Source organism: Patagioenas fasciata, chromosome 6, assembly GCF_037038585.1.
Source record: "Patagioenas fasciata isolate bPatFas1 chromosome 6, bPatFas1.hap1, whole genome shotgun sequence".
In the NCBI taxonomy this organism is placed as follows: domain Eukaryota; kingdom Metazoa; phylum Chordata; class Aves; order Columbiformes; family Columbidae; genus Patagioenas; species Patagioenas fasciata.
In genome coordinates, this window is record NC_092525.1 from 1,633,889 (window position 1) to 1,653,128 (window position 19,240).

Below are 19,240 nucleotides of genomic sequence, written 5' to 3' on the forward strand. Positions count from 1 at the left end.
CCGCTTCGGGTCAAACGGCGCCTCTTCCCCCGGCCGTGGGCTGCAGTACCCGAGTTTCGCCACAGGGCGGCAGCACTGAGACCGCCGCGGCAGTCCCGGGCGAGCGGTCGTGCCGCGTTTCGCGGGAACCCCGCAAAATAAACCCCAGAAAACAAACGCGACAAAACAAAAAAGCACACAGAGAGCCGCGGAACGAAAGCCGCACGTACAGGACACAGAACCCGCCGGGCCTCGCCCCGAGCTCCCGGCGAAGCGGCGCCCGACCCGCCACGCCACCGAGCCTGCAACCGCGCCTTCGCTCCCACCAGCTTCGCCAGCTCGGCCGTAAGGGCAGCGGGGAAACCGAACCGAACGCCTCCTCACCGCGCCGGCCCATCCCACTCCCCCCGTTCCAACGGCACGGTCACCCTCGCCGCGGACGCAGTCACCTGCCGCCTCTTTCGCCGCTCCGTTCCCCTCGCACTCTCCCACCGTCCCGCGGCGGGAGGCTCCCGGCTGTCGCCTCCTTCCCCTCTGCCTTTCTGCCGCCTCCGGGGACCTCACGAAGGGCTGCCCTGAGCCGCCTACCTCCAGGTCCCCGGGCGCCGGTTGCAGCAACCGCTCCGCAACCGCCCCGACCCCCGTTCCCGTTAATTCCCGGTACCCACCCCGAGACACCACGGACCCGCTCGCCAGGACCCGCGCTGATTGGCTGCTTTCCACCCCCCCACACTGTCCCTCTATTGGATGCTCCGCCCCTCCGGCAAAATGATAGCCTGCCTAGGCACGTCAATCACCATTTTCTCCGCCTATCAGCGCTCGCAGTTTGGGCATGCACAGTAGGGAGGCAGCAGCACCCGCTCCCTTCCGCAACACGATTGGCTGCCGAGAACCAGTCAATCACCATTCTCTCGGCCCATCAGTACTCGCAGTTTGCTCATGCGCAGTACGGAGCCTCCGACACCCGCCCCTCCGGCAATCTGAGTGGCGGACAGAATGGCAATTGACGTGCCTTGGCAGCCTATCAGCGATCCGCCCCCCCCCCCCAGCCTTCCCGCGCCATCTGATTGGCCCGCTCTGCACCCTCACCCGTCTGCTCTCCGCCCTGCCGGGACCCCCACGCCCTTTGCCCGCGCGGCTTCCAGCAGCCGCGTTTGAAAGGAAACAACAAACCGCGCTCCTTTGCTTTATGCTGACAAGGGGGGCGGGTGGTCACCTACCCTTAAATTCATTGTGAACAGAGAGAGCCCTAAGGAGCTCCGGCTGGCAGGTTTCTCTCCCCTGTGCCCGGGACCGAGGAGACGCCGCCGCCTCCTGCCGCCGCCTCGCCCGTTCCCCTCGCAGCGGGGCCTCCCCGGGAGAGCCGGGGGCCTCGTTTTTTCCCGGCTGCTCGTCCGACCGCTGCCCCCCCCTTTCTGACGGGCACGACGCCGCCCGCAGTGGCAGAGTCCCCCTCTTACCCGCGGCACGGGCACCGGGCGCCGCTCCCCAGCTGCAGTTCCGGGCGGTGGCCACCAGACGGCAGCACCGAGCGCGGTCACGCAGCGCCCCCCGGGCCCCGCAGCGCGGGCGCTTTTTCTTGACCCGTGGGCAGCCTGAGCTCCCCGAACGCGCTTTCCCAGAGCCGCGCACATGGCAGACACACTGATAAAAGATAATAGCCCGACATTGCTAAAATGTGTTTTTTTCCTAAAGATGCCTTCTGTCCTAATAAAATACATTGCCTCTCCCTGTGCCCCGTGTCTTGTCTGCAGCAGTAACTCGGCTCGCCCGCAGCTGTGGCAGCTCTGCTGCTGCTACAGGGTCAGTTCCAGCCCTTACCCTCGGCTGAGCAGCAGCCGGGCAGGCGCTGCTGCTCTGGGCGCTGCGCATCCTTCAGGAACGGTTCTCAAACGATCCTGTGCAACGATGTCCAGAGCCAGGACCCCCGCGGCGGGGGACAGGAGCACACGGCCGGGCCCGTCCCGGCTCGGGGCTGTTTCCGCAGTCGCTGTGAGCTGATCCGTGAGCTGGAACCAACCTCCCCATGCCCCGGCCCGGCCCTTTGTCCCCGGCTTTCCCAGGGCAGCGCAGCGGGCTGGGTCACACCAACTGTTCTCTGCTGGCACCACCCAGCCGGGTCACCTGTGTCTGCGGTTGTGGGGACACCCCACGGGCTCCCTGGAAACGGACATCACAGCACTGAGAGGGGGCGTTCAGGAGCCTCTGCGCTTTTGGGTTGGTTTGTTTGGGGTTTTTTTCCTTTTGTTGTTTTGATCGTTAGCTTCTTGTTGTCGGTTGGTTTGTTTTTAAGCTGTTACTCTATATAGCTCATCCATGGTGCTTATAGAGCATGGGTAAATCTACCCTGCTTCCTCACAGGAGACAACCATCTCGCTTTACAACAGGTGATTGAATCTGCTATAGAAAAGTTCAACCACCTCCTGTACAGCAAAGGATAAAAGAAAGTATGGATTTTTGTTGCATCTAATCCCCAATGCAAGTACCCATTAACAATACATTAGCAGTGGGTTCCTTCAAATATTCACAGTGAAGGTAGTTCCTGGCACGATTGTATTAGCGTTCTTACTATTTTACGGGAGAAACACAGGGCACAGCTGATTTTGCCCACGTGCAGCGCAGTGATCACACGGGTGCGGTGAACCGGGTGGAAGGCCCTAGAAAAGGAAAATCAGCCTCCGTGTGCAGGGCCAAAACAGAAATCCTTTTCAAACTGTGCCATTTTAAAAAGCTACCAGGGGTATAAAGCAGAAAAAAGAGCAGTGAATGTGTATAATGACACAATTAGATGGTTCTCCAGTTCCATGATGTGCTCTTTTACTGACAGTGTCTGCTGGAGTGGATACCCTGGACACCAACAAGCGGGTCCTGGTGCTGTGCCCATGGTGATTCATCCACTGTGGCCGTGGGTGTTAGGCCCTGATACAATAGACACAAAACCTTGGGAGGGAGGTGATCACAGTAGAACGCTTAAAGATAATGAGCTAGCAGACTTGATTTAATCTTTATTTAAAAATACACATGGCTGCTGTCTTTTCTACAGTTTAGGTAGGACGGGCTCCAATATCTCTATGAATTACAATACATGACAAAAATTAAAGGGGGAAAGCTCTATTTTTACAATGGTAAATACAGTCTAAATCAATTTGGGAAACAGGTAAAGGGGTGTAGCAAATGAGGCACAGACGATCCTGTTTTATCTCAGAAGGCTTTGGCGTATTTACAGCTTTAGGCACAGCGTGTCCAATCCCGTATAAAATGCACTGTCCATACCAATTCAGCCTGTCCCCCGATATAAGGACATCAGGATGCCACCCTGCATTCACCAAGGGACAATCCTGATCTAATGTTCTCTGTGTATTCTACACCAATATCTGTTCGTCAACAAACCTTTTACTGGTTTCAATTTCTTTCCCTGATTGTCCTTTTTCAAATACAATGCGTATGTAACATTTTGTATTGTGTAATATGCATTATATAATAGACAATATATGATTTAAAACATATATCTTACTATATATTACATGTAGTGCATTGCTATACTACACATCTCAAGGTATACCCACCCAGACCTGTGCAGCATATTAATATTCTTTACAGTGGCCACCATTAATTACAATATTCAATCAGATTCCCCCTGGTAGCTTTCCCCAGGGAGTCAAACGATCCTTTTCCAATGTCACAAAATACAGCCGGGGGGGACTTCTTTCGAATCCCTCCTGTCCCTTGTCCACTACCTATTTCACAATCACAATAACAAACAATTGGTTAACCGTAAGTATTGGACTATAAAATCACCCAAGACACAAGTAACAACAAATCACTAAAGACACAAACAATTATACAATTGCTAAGGCACAAACAGCAAAATCACTAAAGGTACCTTTATCAAATTACTGTTCCCTTGTTTTTCTCTTTTATTTATTGTTTTCTCATTTTCCTCTTTAGTTTTTTATTTCTTTTTAATTTACCCAATTTACCAAAATGCGCAGACCCAACGCGCTGGTGTTGCCCACGTCTCGCGCAGGCAGCCTGCAAACAAACCAGACTATGAAAGTGCCTTATCTCATTGATGGGGTTTTACCCACGTCTCGAGCTGGCCCGAGGATCCGTGATCCCTTCCGGGAATTCCCCGGTGCCGGCACAAGGTCCCAGAGATCCTGGGGTCCACGGGAGGTCAGGCAGATTATCCCATCCTCGTCGCCAGAAAACGATACCGAAAAGTCGGCAAACAGACTCTCTAACACTGTTTTGAAAGTGTTAAAAAGCAGGCACTTTTATTACGGCGCGCTGGGCACTCGGGGGATCGCTCCTCTAATCCAGCGTGCGTTCCGCTTTCCTCTGGTTTTACATATCCTGGAACTCCTGAAACAGCAAAACACGCCAACCACTGTTTACAGACGTCCCGTGCTCTTTCACCAGTGCGTGCAGCCGCAACGAGAAATCTGGAATGAGCGTCTACAGAAACACATACGTATTTACCCACTTCAGAACAACGCGTTACATCAGCTGGCCGTAATGTCAGTAATCCCTCCTGGATTAACACCCTCTTTGGATGGCACCGGTGCTGACTGTTGGCAATCAGGGCAGGACATAAGAACGCTCCTGGCCTGATCCGTTGTAATTTGAAATTGTCGTTTTAACGACTTTGCATTCTGGTGAAAGAGTTTATGTGATAATTTACCTTGCTCCAAGGCTTTAGGCACAGTAAGCGGCACAGCTCGTGCATCGGCCCTCCTATTGCCTTCCACAAGAGGTCCTGGAAGGGCAGCGCGAGAGCGGATGTGCGCTGCATAAAAACCATGACGTCTATGATTTATTAGGAACCATAGCATTCTCAATTCAGCCATCAAAAGAGGATTATCCTCTTCCTTCAGAAAAGAAGCTTCCAGGCGGTTAAGTATGCCAGCTGCATAATATGAGTCAGTTACAACATTCAAAGGCTCATTACAGAACACTCAAAAGCGATCCTAACAGCTGTCAGCTCAAGAACTTGTTTGACCCTTGGTCTCCTTTTTCTACCTTGTGTTTGGAACACTGGGTATCTGAGTTTAGCCACATAATTACAACTTTACGTGAGCGACCAAAGGCATCAGTAAATACAGTCTTGTCACTTACTGGTCGTTGCTGACAGCAGCATTTGCCCTACAACGGTAAATTACCAATTTCAGCCCACAGTTTATGTTGGGGGTAATAAACTGATATGTTCCCTGCATATGTTGCCAATGCAATCTGGAAATTCACATCTTCAGTTAATTACCATTGCAAATTCTCCTTTGTTGTAGGAATAAATATACATTCAAAGTCTGTCCCATACATAGCACATAAACATTCTCTGCCTTTAATTATTGGGTTTGCATACATTTCTTTTATTATCCAAACTGTTTTCATTGGTGTGTGAGCTAGAAAAACCCATTCCAACTCTTAAAGAATCACTTAATGACTTGTCCCATTGAAACGGTACTGCAAACGGTTGGACGGTATTGGCTATGAGTGCCAGCCAAACTGGCAGCTGCAAATTGCGTCCCCATCCCTATTTTTGTTCAACAGCATCGAATACTTTCTATATGGCCTGCTGAGCTTTGTCATCCAATACCTGAGTAGACAATAAATTCAGGTCTCCTTTCAAAAGTGTAAAAAGTAGACACAGTTCCTCTGTGGCAATGCCCAAAATAGGTCGGAGCCAATTTATGGCTCCTAGCAATTTTGTAAGTCATTTAAGGTCATGATATTATGGAATTTAAGAGGTACTGGCTAAGGAATGATTTCTTGTTCTGTTATTTGCCACCCCAAATATTTCCATGGAGCAGTTTTCTGAATTTTTTCTTGTGCAATTTGTAATCTAGCCTTTTGTATAGCGTTACATAGGACTTGCATTACTTGTTGTAGTTCCTGCTCTTATAACATGACAAGCAAGATATCATCCATATAACGACAGATACAAGCTGAGGGGTACAGCTTCCTCACAGGTTGTACAGCTGCTGCAACTACTGTCTTGCAAATGGTTGGACTATTTCTCATCCCTTGTGGTGATACCACCCAATGCTATCTCTTCATAGGCTCCTCTTGATTAAGTGAAGGAACACAAAATGCAAATCTGGGGGCATCCTCAGGATGTAGCAAGGTGGCACAGGTGTCCATGCCATAATTTTGATTTCACCTTGATAATCAGAGTCAATTACTCCAGGTAAAACAAACAAACCCAATTTGGTAGTAGATGATCAACCTATTAACAAAGCATGCACACTAGGCACTAAAGGCCCCCACACTCCTCTGGGAATAAGCAATACCACAGCAGTAATTAATTATCATCACTGACGGGCTGGCAGCCAAGTCCAGCCCTGCACTTCCAGCTGTTCCAGGGAAGAGATCTCGGGTCATGAGTTTAGACTTGAATTTATTTGATGGGGGTGGGGGAAGTCCTGTCCCCCACCTCCTGGGAAGGGTTAATTGGCTCCCCCTTTACATTAATCCTTGAATGATGTTCACTCACACAGTGCTTGCCCTTTCCCCATTTTGGACGATCTCTAGGAGGTACAGCCTTCGAAGTCTGGCGTGCATACTTTGTGTAATCTTTCTTTACACGACCCAGTGTCCCACAACAAAAACAATTCGATTTCAGTTCTGTTCCCAATACTTGTAACTGTGCTGCTAAAGCAGCAGCTAGAGAGCTGGTATAATGTTCAGTTGACTTATGTTTTGACACACTCTCATATCTGCTATAGTACACCTTTCCCTATTCCCCAAATCCTGCAACACACGCTGACAATCAGCATTAGCATTCTCAAAAGCCAATTATTTTAGTAACAACTCATGCGCTGTGTCATTATCAATTTGTCTCTCCAAAGCAGTTTGCAAGCGGTCTAAAAACAGCGCATAAGGTTCCTGTGATCCTTGCAAGATTTTTGAAAAGGACGTATTGGCATCTCTCCCAACCTCCAGTAACTTCCGAACCACTTTCATTGCTAGTTTTGCTATTACACCACATATATATCTCTCTGGGTTACGCAACTTGATTATCTGGCAAAGCGTGGGCACATTCCCCAGCTAAAGGACTGCAATCAATCCATCTCATCCGATATGCATTATCAACGGTCTCTATAGTACAGTTCTCCCAAAAATCAGATAACTACTAGTCAATATACTGTATGGTTAAGATCATTTTCAACAAAGAACGCCAGTCATGTGGAGTAAGTTCGTAAGAGGAGCTTAATGCTTCAAAAATGTATAACAAATGATAAAGTAACCCCATTTTCTTTAGCTAATGTTGGTAATTCCTTTACAACATCATATGGTAGCTGCTGAAAGCCTGGAGATTGCTGTTCACAACAGATCACTGGGCATGCCGTAACCACTTTCGAGTCTCCTGTTTTCAAAGCCTCTTCTCTACATTTATCCCACATGGTTTAATTAGTGCGCACTTTCAGTTGCAAAGTAACATCCGGGGGGAATAAATCAGGCTCTTACTCTGGGTCCGTCGGGCCAGGATCAAGGGGCTTGTCAGGCGACTCCCACAAACCATCATTTGCCAAAAGTGTTCACTGTAGTGTACATGCAGGGGCTTTGTTATCAGCCAATCCTTTATCCACTACTACATCTGTGGTCAGTGCATTTTTGCCTAATCTATCTACAGGATCCCCCTCCTTCCCTGGCAAGGGAGGAGCAGAAGGTTCACAATTAGTTGCAACCCGCGCAACTACTTCCTTCTGAGTCGCTATTAAAGCAGACATAATTTTTGCCCAAGTAGATAAATATTCACAAGCAGCTTTATCTCCAGTTGCTGCCTGTTCATATAATTCTCGTTCAACTTTCTGCCATGCCTCCAACTAAAATGTTCCAGTTGTAGGAAAGTCCAGCACATGATCAGCAAGCCTTTCTTATAAAGTCATTAATCGGACTACTGGTACATTGTGATTTTGCTTTCTTAATAAAAGTTGAAGGACATCTAGGGTTTGTTTGGTTCAAGGGATAACTTCCCTCCTATGGTTCCAAATTGCTCATCTTTTCTTGCTGATGGGTGCACGCTGTGGTTTCTGTTTCCTGGCTCTGTTTCCCTGTCCTTGTTCAATTGGGCTTTGCCACCAGAACGGCTGCTGCCTTTACAGCCGCACTCAAAGTCCCTGTTCGGGTGCCATTTGTAGTGAATGTGGCACCGACTCTCTTTTAAGGTGAGACAAGAGACATTTGTTACAAACTCAGGTTTGCATTTATACTCGCTATGATGCTTGCTCAAGCATTTGCTGATTTGGTAAGTTCGTCATAACATAAGTGATATATTGGTACTGCCATAAAAGCATCGTTGTCTATACCACAAGCTACCCCCGTCATCCCCCTTGATGTATCATTCCTGTACCAATCCCTCTGTCCTCGATGTATCACGTAGCATACAGTACATGCTTCTTGTGTTATTCCACTAATGATTGTTCTCACGCTGTCAACTCTCACAGTTTCTCATAGGCCCAATGTCAGAATACTGCCACAATCACCTTTCTCCTTCCTTGAGCTCTCCTGACCTGCGGTTCCACCACTGTTGTCTTCTTTCTTGATCCCTCTTGACTCACAGGTGCCCTCCAATCCTCTTTCTCGATCACTCTTCCTCACAGGTTCGCCTCCTTCCTTACTTTTCCTTTGCACGCTGCTCCACCTGAAGAGAAACACACAGAGGACTGAGCTACATCAGCCCCAGGGCACTACAGTCAGACGGGGGCTGAATCTGGGGGCTGACACCTCCCCACACCCCACAGCGTGCCCGCCTTGCCTTGGCCCCGGCCCCTCACACAGCCCTTCCCCTCAGCTCTGCCCCTCCGCTGCAGCACAGCTTCCGCACATGCCCTGCTCAGGCTGGACCCCAGTTTCATGGGTTAGAGATATCATAGCTCAGTACAAATCCCCACGGTCCTCACCTGCTGTTTGGTGCTTGTGGAGGGTCACACTCCCTGTGCCCCAGGACACTGGCCCTGCCCGGCCCTGCGGGAGTGTCTGGAGCTGCCGCTGGCTGGTTCTCCAGCTTTAGGGTCACCCGCAGAAGCCCGCTCTCCTCAGCTCTGCACACCCATCCAGTTGCGCCGCCCAGGCAAAGTCAGCTTCACCCTCTGCTCTACACCTCACCTGCAAACAACCAACTTTCAACTGACAACTGTCCAAAACCCACCGACAAACTCTCCAAATCTCAGCCTTTCGCTTGCAACTGCTGCCTCTAGTGCATCTCACAGACAAGCCTTCAAAATCCCCTCATCCTGCAATAATACTCCAGCACTGATCACCTGCGGGAACAACTACCACAATACCAGGCAAACACCAACCAGTTCTGGCACGGAAATATCACTTTCTCCTCAAGATTCCACCCTACACCAACTGCTGACAAACACACGCTGTCCTCACCAAAGCCAAACGCTGCAACAACCAGCGACAACTCAAATTTGCGTGGGCGGTGCAAAATTGCAGGGGTGAGCTAACGCAGAGCTGGGCTTGAAAGCTGCAGAGTGTGCACCCTGTGCTATAACGTGGCGAGCTACTGCCATTCTGCCTTCTCCCTGGGAGAAGCGCGTGAGCAGAGGCTGCTTCAAGGCACGATGGGAACGGTTTGGTTCTCCGGGTCTCTCAGGGCGAGAGCGATAAATGTGATCTGTGTCGTGGCGCAGGAACTTCCCGTACACTTGCTCCTCCATTCGGTCTCGGGTGCTGCAAGAGAGGGAGCGAGAGATTCAGGGCAAGATTGACAACCTCGGCGTCCCCGTCCCAGCCACGGGTCACCCAAACCTGCAGACATCCCGGGAGGCCCCCTAAGATTTACACTCCCCTATGCCCCACCCTTGAAGCCTGGACATCGCCAGAACCATAGAGCAAGTATTTCTTGAGGAGGCACCCAAAGGGTCCGTGTTCTCTTTCAGGCAGATGCTAGCGCAAGATTGCAAATCATCTCACAGCTACCAGGAAGGTAAAAAATAACGTCTTGAAATGGGAAAGGAACAGGTATTGTTTCTCTTCATCACCTCCCTCATTGCCACGTTATCAAGGTCTCCCGCAATGTTCCACAGGAAACTTGAAGCTTGGAATTCCTGGTATTCTGAACCTGGGCAAGAAAGGAAGAAAAGCATGAGACTGATCATAAAGAGGGTGGCTGCTCGTAACATGGAAAGAGCAGTAACAAGGTAAAAAGATATCACTTTTCCTTAGAGAGCTCTCAAAGCTGCCTGTTAAGGACAAGAAAAACAAACTTGTGACGGACCATTACTTAAAATCCAAGGCCCAGGAAGCGATCTAATGTACATTGAAACGCGGGCCACGAGACAGTGGAAGTGCCACGAGCTGAGACTGAAGGGACAGAGGATGAATTTCCAAAGAAGTTTAGGTTTCGATGTCAAAACGGAAAATTCTACGTCATTAAAATATAATGCAAAAGTCAGTGTAAAATCAAGTAAGGCAACGACTCCAAATGAACTCCCAGGCGCTTCAGTCACTCAGGAGATCAAAAATGCGGATCATTTCTCACCTGCCCACCTCCCAAACCCCAGCCTATGTCCCCTGCTTCCAGCTTACCTGAGCCCAGATTAAAGGAGGATTTCAGAGGCCATGCCAAGTTCTGCTGCTCCTCGTTCGGGTTGCCAGTCTTCCTCCTCGCTCTGGAATTGCAGGTCAACCGCCTTCCTGTTCTTCTTTGATTGACGCTGAGCTGCCGCGTTACCCGCTGCCGTCTGAGCGGATCTCGGGGAGCCTCTGGAACCGCCAGAGCGCTCCCCCCACCAACATTCTCTTGCCTTGTTTTCGGGGTTCCTCTTCACCAGCTGAGGCGCCCTCCCACCCCCCGCCGCCCTCTTACCTTTTTCTAGAGGTCTCTTGAGCCACCAGCAAGCTCCCCCGCACCTTCCCTCAGCGATCTTGGCCCGCCAGAGGCCTGCCCCTCGTCAGCCTCCTCCCCTTTTCCTGGGTGCTGCTTGAACCACTGGTGGGCTCCCCTCCACCATCCTCTCGTCCTTTGTAGGGGAGTCTCGTGACTCACCAGAGCGCTCTCCGCCGTTGCCTTGCTGGGGTTATTGACACCGCTTGACTTGCCAGAGCGCTCCCCCTCGCAGTTCTCTTGTTGGATTTCTTGGGACCTTTTGAACCATTGGAACAACGGGAATGCTCCCCCCCACTGTGACCTTGCCTTTCTTCAGTGCCATCTTGACGTGCTGGAGCACTTCCCCGCGCCGTCCTCTTGCCTTTTACTGGGGAGTCTCTTGAATATCCACAGCACTCCCCCCTGCCATCCTTTACCAGATTTTTTGACACTTCTTGACATCTCGGAGTGCTCTCACTCACCCTTGTCTTGCCTATTTTCAGGGCGCTCCTGTCCCGCTGGATGCTCCTCCCTGCTGTCCTATTGCCAGATTGAGAATTCTCGACCTGTCCCAGCGCTACCCCACCGTCCTTCTGCCTTCTAACTGGGAAGTCACTTGAAGAACTGGAGCACTCCCCCCTGCTGTCCTCTTGCCTTTCTTCACTGAGATTTTGGCCTGCCAGAGCACTCCTCCCTGTTGTCCTCTCACTGGATTTCTTGGGACCTCTTGACCCACTGGGTTTCTCCTCCTGCTGTCCTTTTGCCTTTCTTTAGTACAATCTCAGCCTGCTGGAGCGCTCCCCCTCGCCGTCCTCCTGCTGGATTTCTTGGAACCTCTTGACCCCTTAGGGCGTTCCCCCTGCCACCCTCTTGTGGTTTTTGGGGGAGTCTTGTGATCAACCAGGCCGTTTCCCCCCACCATCCTCTTCCCCTTTTCCTGGGTGCTTCTTGATCCACCAGAGTGCTCTCAAAGCTGCCTGTTACCATCCTCTAACCATTCTCTTGCCTTTTTTGGTGGAGTCTTGTGACTCACCGGAGCGTTCTCCACCATTGTCTTGCTGGATTTGTTGACATCGCTTGACCTGCCGGAGCGCTCCCCCTCACAGTTCTCTTCCTGGATATCTTGGGACATTTTGAACCACTGGGGGGCTCCCACCCGCCATCCTCTTACCGCATTTATTGAGACGTCCTGATCTGCCAGAGCGTTCCCCCTCGCCGTCCTCTTGCTGGATTTCTTGGGATGCCTTAAACAACTGTGGGGCTCCCACCCACCATCCTCTAACCGCATTTATCGAGATTTCCTGATCTGCTGGAGCGCTCCCCCTTGCCGTCCTCTTGCTGGATTTCTTGGGATCTCTTGGACCACTGGGGGGGCTCCCACCCCCCATCCTCTTACCGCATTTATTGAGACTTCCTGATCTGCTGGATTGCTCTCCCCCTGGCCTTCCTCTTGCACTTTTTTGGGGGAGTCTTCTTCACACATCCGAGCGCTCTCCCTCACCCTTGTCTTGCCTCTAGTCAGGGCGCTCTTCTCCCGCTGGAACGCTCCTCCCCGCCATCCTATTGCCAGACTGAGAATTCTTGACCTGCCGCAGTCCTGCCCCGCCATGCTCCTGCCTTCTGCCTGGGAAGTCACTTGAAGAACTGGAGCGCTCTCCCCCGCTGTCCTCTTGCCTTTCCTCAGTGGGATTTTGGCCTGCTAAAGAGCTCCTCCCTGTCGTCCTCTTGCTGGATTTCTTGGGACTTCTTGACCCATTAGGGCGTTCCCCCTGCCACCCTCTTGTGGTTTTTGGGGGAGTCTTGTGACCAACCAGGCCGTTTCCCCCCACCATCCTCTTCCCCTTTTCCTGGGTGCTTCTTGATCCACCAGAGTGCTCCCCTGCACCATTCTTTTGCCTTTTTTGGGAGAGTCTTGTGACTCGCCGGAGAGTTCTCCACCATTGTCTTGCTGGATTTCTTGACATCGCTTGACCTGCCGGAGCGCTCCCCCTCGCAGTTCTCTTGCTGGATTTCTTGGGACGTCTTAAACAACTGAGGGGCTCACACCCACCATCCTCTAACTGCATTTATCGAGATTTCCTGATCTGCCGGAGCGCTCGCCCCTGCTGTCCTCTTGCTGGGTTTCTTGGGACCTCTTGACCCACACGAGCTCTCCTCCCCACCGTCTTCTTGCCGGACTTATTGAGACTTCTTGACCCGCCAGAGTGTTCCCCCTCATCATCCTCCTGCCTTTTTCTGGGGATTCTCTTCAACAACTGAAGAGCTCCCCCGCACTGTCCTCTTCCCTTTTTTCTGGGTGATTCGTGAATCACCGGTGAGCTTCTCCTTACCACCCTCTTGGGCTTTTTTCAGAGCAACCTTGACCCATCAGAGCACCCCCTCACCGTCCTCTTGCCAGATGTACTGAGGGTTCTTCATCTGCCACAGCGCTCCCCCACGCCATCCTCTTGCTGGATTTCCTGGAACCTTGTGAACCACTGGGGGGCTCCCACCCACCATCCTTTTACCGCATTTATTGAGACGTCCTGATCTGCCAGAGCGCTCCCCCTTGCCGTCCTCTTGCTGGATTTCTTGGGATCTCTTGGACCACTGGGGGGGCTCCCACCCGCCATCCTCTTACCGCATTTATCGAGACTTCCTGATCTGCTGGAGCGCTCCCCCTCGCCGTCCTCTTGCTGGATTTCTTGGGTCCTCTTGACCCATTAGGGCGTTCCCCCTGCCACCCTCTTGTGTTTTCTGGGGGAGTCTTGTGACCAACCAGAGTGCTCCCCCCCACCATCTTCTTCCCCTTTTCCTGAGTGCTTCTTGATCCACCAGAGTGCTCCCCTGCACCATTCTCTTGCCTTTTTTGGGGGGAATCTTGTGATTCACCGGAGCGTTTTCCACCATTGTCTTGCTGGATTTCTTGACACCGCTTGACCTGTTGGAGCGCTCACCCTCACAGTTCTCTTGCTGGATATCTTGGGACCTCTTGAACCACTGGGGAGCTCCCACCTGCCACCTTCTTACCGCATTTATTGAGACTTCCTGATCTGCTGGATTGCTCTCCCCACCGGCCTTCCTCTTGCACTTTTTGGGGGAGTCTTCTTGACACGTCCGAGTGCTCTCCCTCACCCTCGTCTTGCCTCTAGTCAGGGCGCTCTTCTCCCGCTGGAACGCTCCTCCCCGCCATCCTATTGCCAGACTGAGAATTCTTGACCTGCCGCAGTCCTGCCCCGCCATGCTCCTGCCTTCTGCCTGGGAAGTCACTTGAAGAACTGGAGCGCTCTCCCCCGCTGTCCTCTTGCCTTTCCTCAGTGGGATTTTGGCCTGCTAAAGAGCTCCTCCCTGTCGTCCTCTTGCTGGATTTCTCGGTACCTCTTGACCCACTGGGTCTCTCCTCCTGCCGTCCTTTTGCCTTTCCTTAGTACATTCTTGGTCTGCTGGAGTGCTCCCCCCCACCATCCTCTTGCTGGATTTCTCGGGACCCCTTGTCCCATATAGGACATTCCCCCCCACCACCATCCTGGTGTGTTTTTTAGGAGAGTCTTGTGATCGACCAGAGCGCTCCCCCCTTGACATCCTCTTCCCCTTTTTCTGGGTGACTTTTGAACCACTGGTGAACTCTCCCCCATCATCCTCTTGCCACATATATTGAGACTTGTTGATCCGCCAGAGCGCTTCCCCCACTGTCCTCTTGCCAGATTTACTGATACCTCTTGTCCTGTCAGAGCGCTCCCTCTCGCAGTCCTCTTTGTTCAGTTTGTAGGGTAGGAGGGGGGATCTCTGATTACAGAAAGGTCCCTTTGTTCTAGGAGACATTCCCTTGCTCCATGCTTCAGGTTGCCCATCTTCCCTCTCATTTTCAATATGCACGTCCATCACCTTCCTCCTCTTCTTTCTTGATCCCTCGACTCCCGGATGAACTCAAATCCTCTTTCTTGATCACTCTTTCTCGTAAGTTCACAACCTTACTTTCCTTTCTTGCTTTCGCCTTTGTGAGCTGCTCCACCCAAACCGAAATGCCCTGAAGACAGAAATACACCCACCCCAAGCCCGTACAGTCACATAGGGGGTGAGTCCGGTCGCTGACGCATCCCCACATCCCACAGCAAGCCCACCTTGCCTTGGCCCCGGCCCCCCGCACAGGCCTTCCCACCAACCCAGCCCCTCCGTAGCAGCACAGTTTCCCAGCATGCACCCCACAAAGACTTTCTTTGCCAGTCACCCCTGGCACTTACAGCAACACACCACATCAGCATCAAGAGCCCTGGGAGTGGAGAGCTGGCCAGGCCCTCACCCCGGCAGGATCCTCTTCCCCCTCCTTTAGCTGATGGCAGACAGACAAGACACCTCCCAAGAGGTGTCCAGCCCTCTCTCTCAACCACTCATGAGTACAAAAGCCCAGCCTCTACTCACCCACCCCGCCTCCCAAAACCCCACCAGCAGCCCCTGGTCCCAGCTGAACAGCAGCCAGTGCTGAAGATCTGGCTCGTGTTGTCGGACACAACCTTCCCATGGATGTCTGGGCCCCTGAGCAGTTTCCAGGGGTGGGAGGGCGCAGTCCTGATTACAGGGAGGTCCCTGTCCCAAGGGGGACATTTTCTTCCTCCTCACTCCTGACTCGCAGCTCCATCACCTTCCTCCTCTTCTTTCTTGATCCCTCCTGACTCGCAGGTCTACCACCGTCATCTTCTTTCTTGATCCCTGTTGACTTGCAGATGCACTCCAATCCTCTTTCTTGATCGCTCTTCCTCGTAGGTTCACCACCTTCCTCTTCTTTCTTGCTTTCGCCTTTGCGAGCTGCTCCACCCGAACAGAGATGCACAGAAAACAAAAATATACCCACCCCAGGCCCGTACAGTCACACGAGGGGGCGAGTCCGGTCGCTGACGCATCCCCACACCCCACCACAAGGCCACCTTGCCTTGGCCCCGGCCCCCCGCACAGGCCTTCCCACCAACCCAGCCCCTCCGTAGCAGCACAGTTTCCCAGCATGCACCCCACAAAGACTTTCTTTGCCAGTCACCCCTGGCACTTACAGCAACACACCACACCAGCATCAAGAGCCCTGGGAGTGGAGAGCTGGCCAGGCCCTCACCCCGGCAGGATCCTCTTCCCCCTCCTTTACCTGCTGGCAGACAGACACCTCCCAAGGGATGACCACCCTGCTCCCTTAACTGCTCCCAAGTCCAAGAGCCCAGCCCCTGCTCACCACCCCCACCTCCCAAAACACAGCCAACAGCCCCTGCTCCCATTTTACCACTTTACCCCCGAGCACGGTTTCTAGGGGTGGGAGGGGGACGCACTAATCACAGATCGTTCCCTGTGCTTAAGGATACATTCTCCTTCTCGCTGGCTCAGCCTGCCCATCTTCCTCCTCACTCTTGACTCGTAGCTCCATCACCTTTCTCCTCTTTTGTCCCCTCCTGACTCACAGGTCCACCACTGTCATCTTCTTTCTTGACTCTGCTTGACTCACAGGTGCGCTCCAATCCTCTTCCGTGATCGCTCTTCTGTGTCAGTACACGGAAGACCGGGCACATGAGAAACTGCAAGAGTCAACAGCATGAGAACAAGCATTAGTGGAAAAATACAAGAACAAAGGACTGTATGCTATGTGATACATCAAGGACAGAGGAGTTGATACAGGATTGATGCATCAAGGACAGAGGGACAGCTTGTGATAGACAAAAAAGGTGTTTATGGCAGTGACTTTGGTGGGAACACAAAACACATCACTTATGTAATGACTAACTTAGCTAATCAACAAATGCTTGAGCAAGCATCATAGCGAGTATAAACGCAAGCCTGAATTTGTAATAAACATCTCTCATTGCACCTTAAAAGAGAGTCCGTACCGCATTCGCTACAAATGGCGCCCTGGAACAGGGACTTTCAGCGTGCCTATAAAGGCAGTAGCCGCTCTGGTAGCGAAGCCCAATCGAACCAGGAAACAGGACCGGGAACCAGGACAGTGCGCGCCCACCACCAACGAAAGGTGAGCGATTGGGAACCATGGGAGGGAAGTTATCCCTTAAGCAAAGACAAACCCTGGATGTCCTTCAACATGCGCTACAAACGCAAAATCAGGATGTATCAGGGGTCTGATTGGTGAGTTTATTAGAATGGATGGCTAATCATGTGCTAGACTTTCCTACAACTGGTACATTTCAGTTGGAGACATGGCACAAAGATGAATGAGAATTATAGGAACAGGTAACGACTGGAGATAAAGCTGCTTGCAAATATTCATCTACTTGGGGAAAAATTATGACTACTAAGATACAGGATACAGGACTGATACATCAGGGACAGAGGGACAGCTTACTATAGAAAAAAATGCGTATATGGCAGTTACATCGCTCATGTAATGTCTAACTTAGCTAAAGAGCAAATGCTTGAGCAAGCATCATAGCGAGTATAAATGCAAACCTGAGTTTGTAATAAATGTCTCTCATGGCACCTTACCGTGAGTCCACGCCAGATTCGCTACACTCTTCCTCATAGGTTCACCACCTTCCTCTCCTTCCTTGCTTTTCCTTTGCACGCTGCTCCACCTGAAGAGAAACACACAGAGGACTGAGCTACACCAGCCCAAGGGCACTACAATCAGACAGGGGCTGAGTCCGGGGGCTGACACCTCCCCACACCCCACAACGAGCCCACCTTGCCTTGGCCCCGGCCCCTCGCACATGCCTTAGAGATATCATAGCTCAGTACAAATCCCCACAGTCCTCACCTGCTGTTTGGTGCTTGCGGAGGGTCACACTCCCTGTGCCCCAGGGCACTGGCCCTACACGGCCAAGCTCGGCAGCGGGACTGTCTGGAGCTGCCGCTGGCTGGTTCTCCAGCTTTAGGGTCACCCGCAGAAGCCCGCTCTCCTCAGCTCTGCACACCCATCCAGTTGCGCCGCCCAGGCAAAGTCAGCTTCACCCTCTGCTCTACACCTCACCTGCAAACAACCAACTCTTCAACTGACAACTGTCCAAAACCCACCGACAAACTCTCCACACCTCAGCCTTTCGTTTGCAACTGCTGCCTCTAGTGCATCTCACAGACAAGCCTTCAAAATCCCCTCATCCTGCAATAACACTCCAGCACTGATCACCTGCGGGAACAACTACCACAATACCATGCAAACACCAACCACTTCTGGCACGGAAATATCACTTTCTCCTCAAGATTCCACCCTACACCAACTGCTGACAAACACACGCTGTCCTCACCAAAGCCAAACGCTGCAACAACCAGCGACAACTCAAATTTGCGTGGGCGGTGCAAAATTGCAGGGGTGAGCTAACGCAGAGCTGGGCTTGAAAGCTGCAGAGTGTGCACCCTGTGGTATAACGTGGCGAGCTACTGCCATTCTGCCTTCTCCCTGGGAGAAGCGCGTGAGCAGAGGCTGCTTCAAGGCACGATGGGAACGGTTTGGTTCTCCGGGTCTCCCAGGGCGAGAGCGATAAATGTGATCTGTGGCGTGGCGCAGGAACTTCCCGTACACTTGCTCCTCCATTCGGTCTCGGGTGCTGCAAGAGAGGGAGCGAGAGATTCAGGGCAAGATTGACAACCTCGGCGTCCCCGTCCCAGCCACGGGTCACCCAAACCTGCAGACATCCCGGGAGGCCCCCTAAGATTTACACTCCCCTATGCCCCACCCTTGAAGCCTGGACATCGCCAGAACCATAGAGCAAGTATTTCTTGAGGAGGCACCCAAAGGGTCCGTGTTCTCTTTCAGGCAGATGCTAGCGCAAGATTGCAAATCATCTCACAGCTACCAGGAAGGTAAAAAATAACGTCTTGAAATGGGAAAGGAACAGGTATTGTTTCTCTTCATCACCTCCCTCATTGCCACGTTATCAAGGTCTCCCGCAATGTTCCACAGGAAACTTGAAGCTTGGAATTCCTGGTATTCTGAACCTGGGCAAGAAAGGAAGAAAAGCATGAGACTGATCATAAAGAGGGTGGCTGCTCGTAACATGGAAAGAGCAGTAACAAGGTAAAAAGATATCACTTTTCCTTAGAGAGCTCTCAAAGCTGCCTGTTAAGGACAAGAAAAACAAACTTGTGACGGACCATTACTTAAAATCCAAGGCCCAGGAAGCGATCTAATGTACATTGAAACGCGGGCCACGAGACAGTGGAAGTGCCACGAGCTGAGACTGAAGGGACAGAGGATGAATTTCCAAAGAAGTTTAGGTTTCGATGTCAAAACGGAAAATTCTACGTCATTAAAATATAATGCAAAAGTCAGTGTAAAATCAAGTAAGGCAACGACTCCAAATGAACTCCCAGGCGCTTCAGTCACTCAGGAGATCAAAAATGCGGATCATTTCTCACCTGCCCACCTCCCAAACCCCAGCCTATGTCCCCTGCTTCCAGCTTACCTGAGCCCAGATTAAAGGAGGATTTCAGAGGCCATGCCAAGTTCTGCTGCTCCTCGTTCGGGTTGCCAGTCTTCCT

General features: G+C 51.7%; 1 long non-coding RNA gene across 1 annotated transcript; it reads right to left on the minus strand.

The window, feature by feature from the left end:
- Positions 1-3,826: 3,826 nt before the first annotated feature.
- LOC139828180 (uncharacterized) lies at positions 3,827-9,163 on the minus strand. The gene is made up of 3 exons (XR_011739542.1): positions 8,883-9,163; positions 8,466-8,623; positions 3,827-4,344 (listed from the first exon to the last, which is right to left on the minus strand). It is a non-coding gene; the product is annotated as an uncharacterized lncRNA (long non-coding RNA).
- Positions 9,164-19,240: the final 10,077 nt, after the last annotated feature.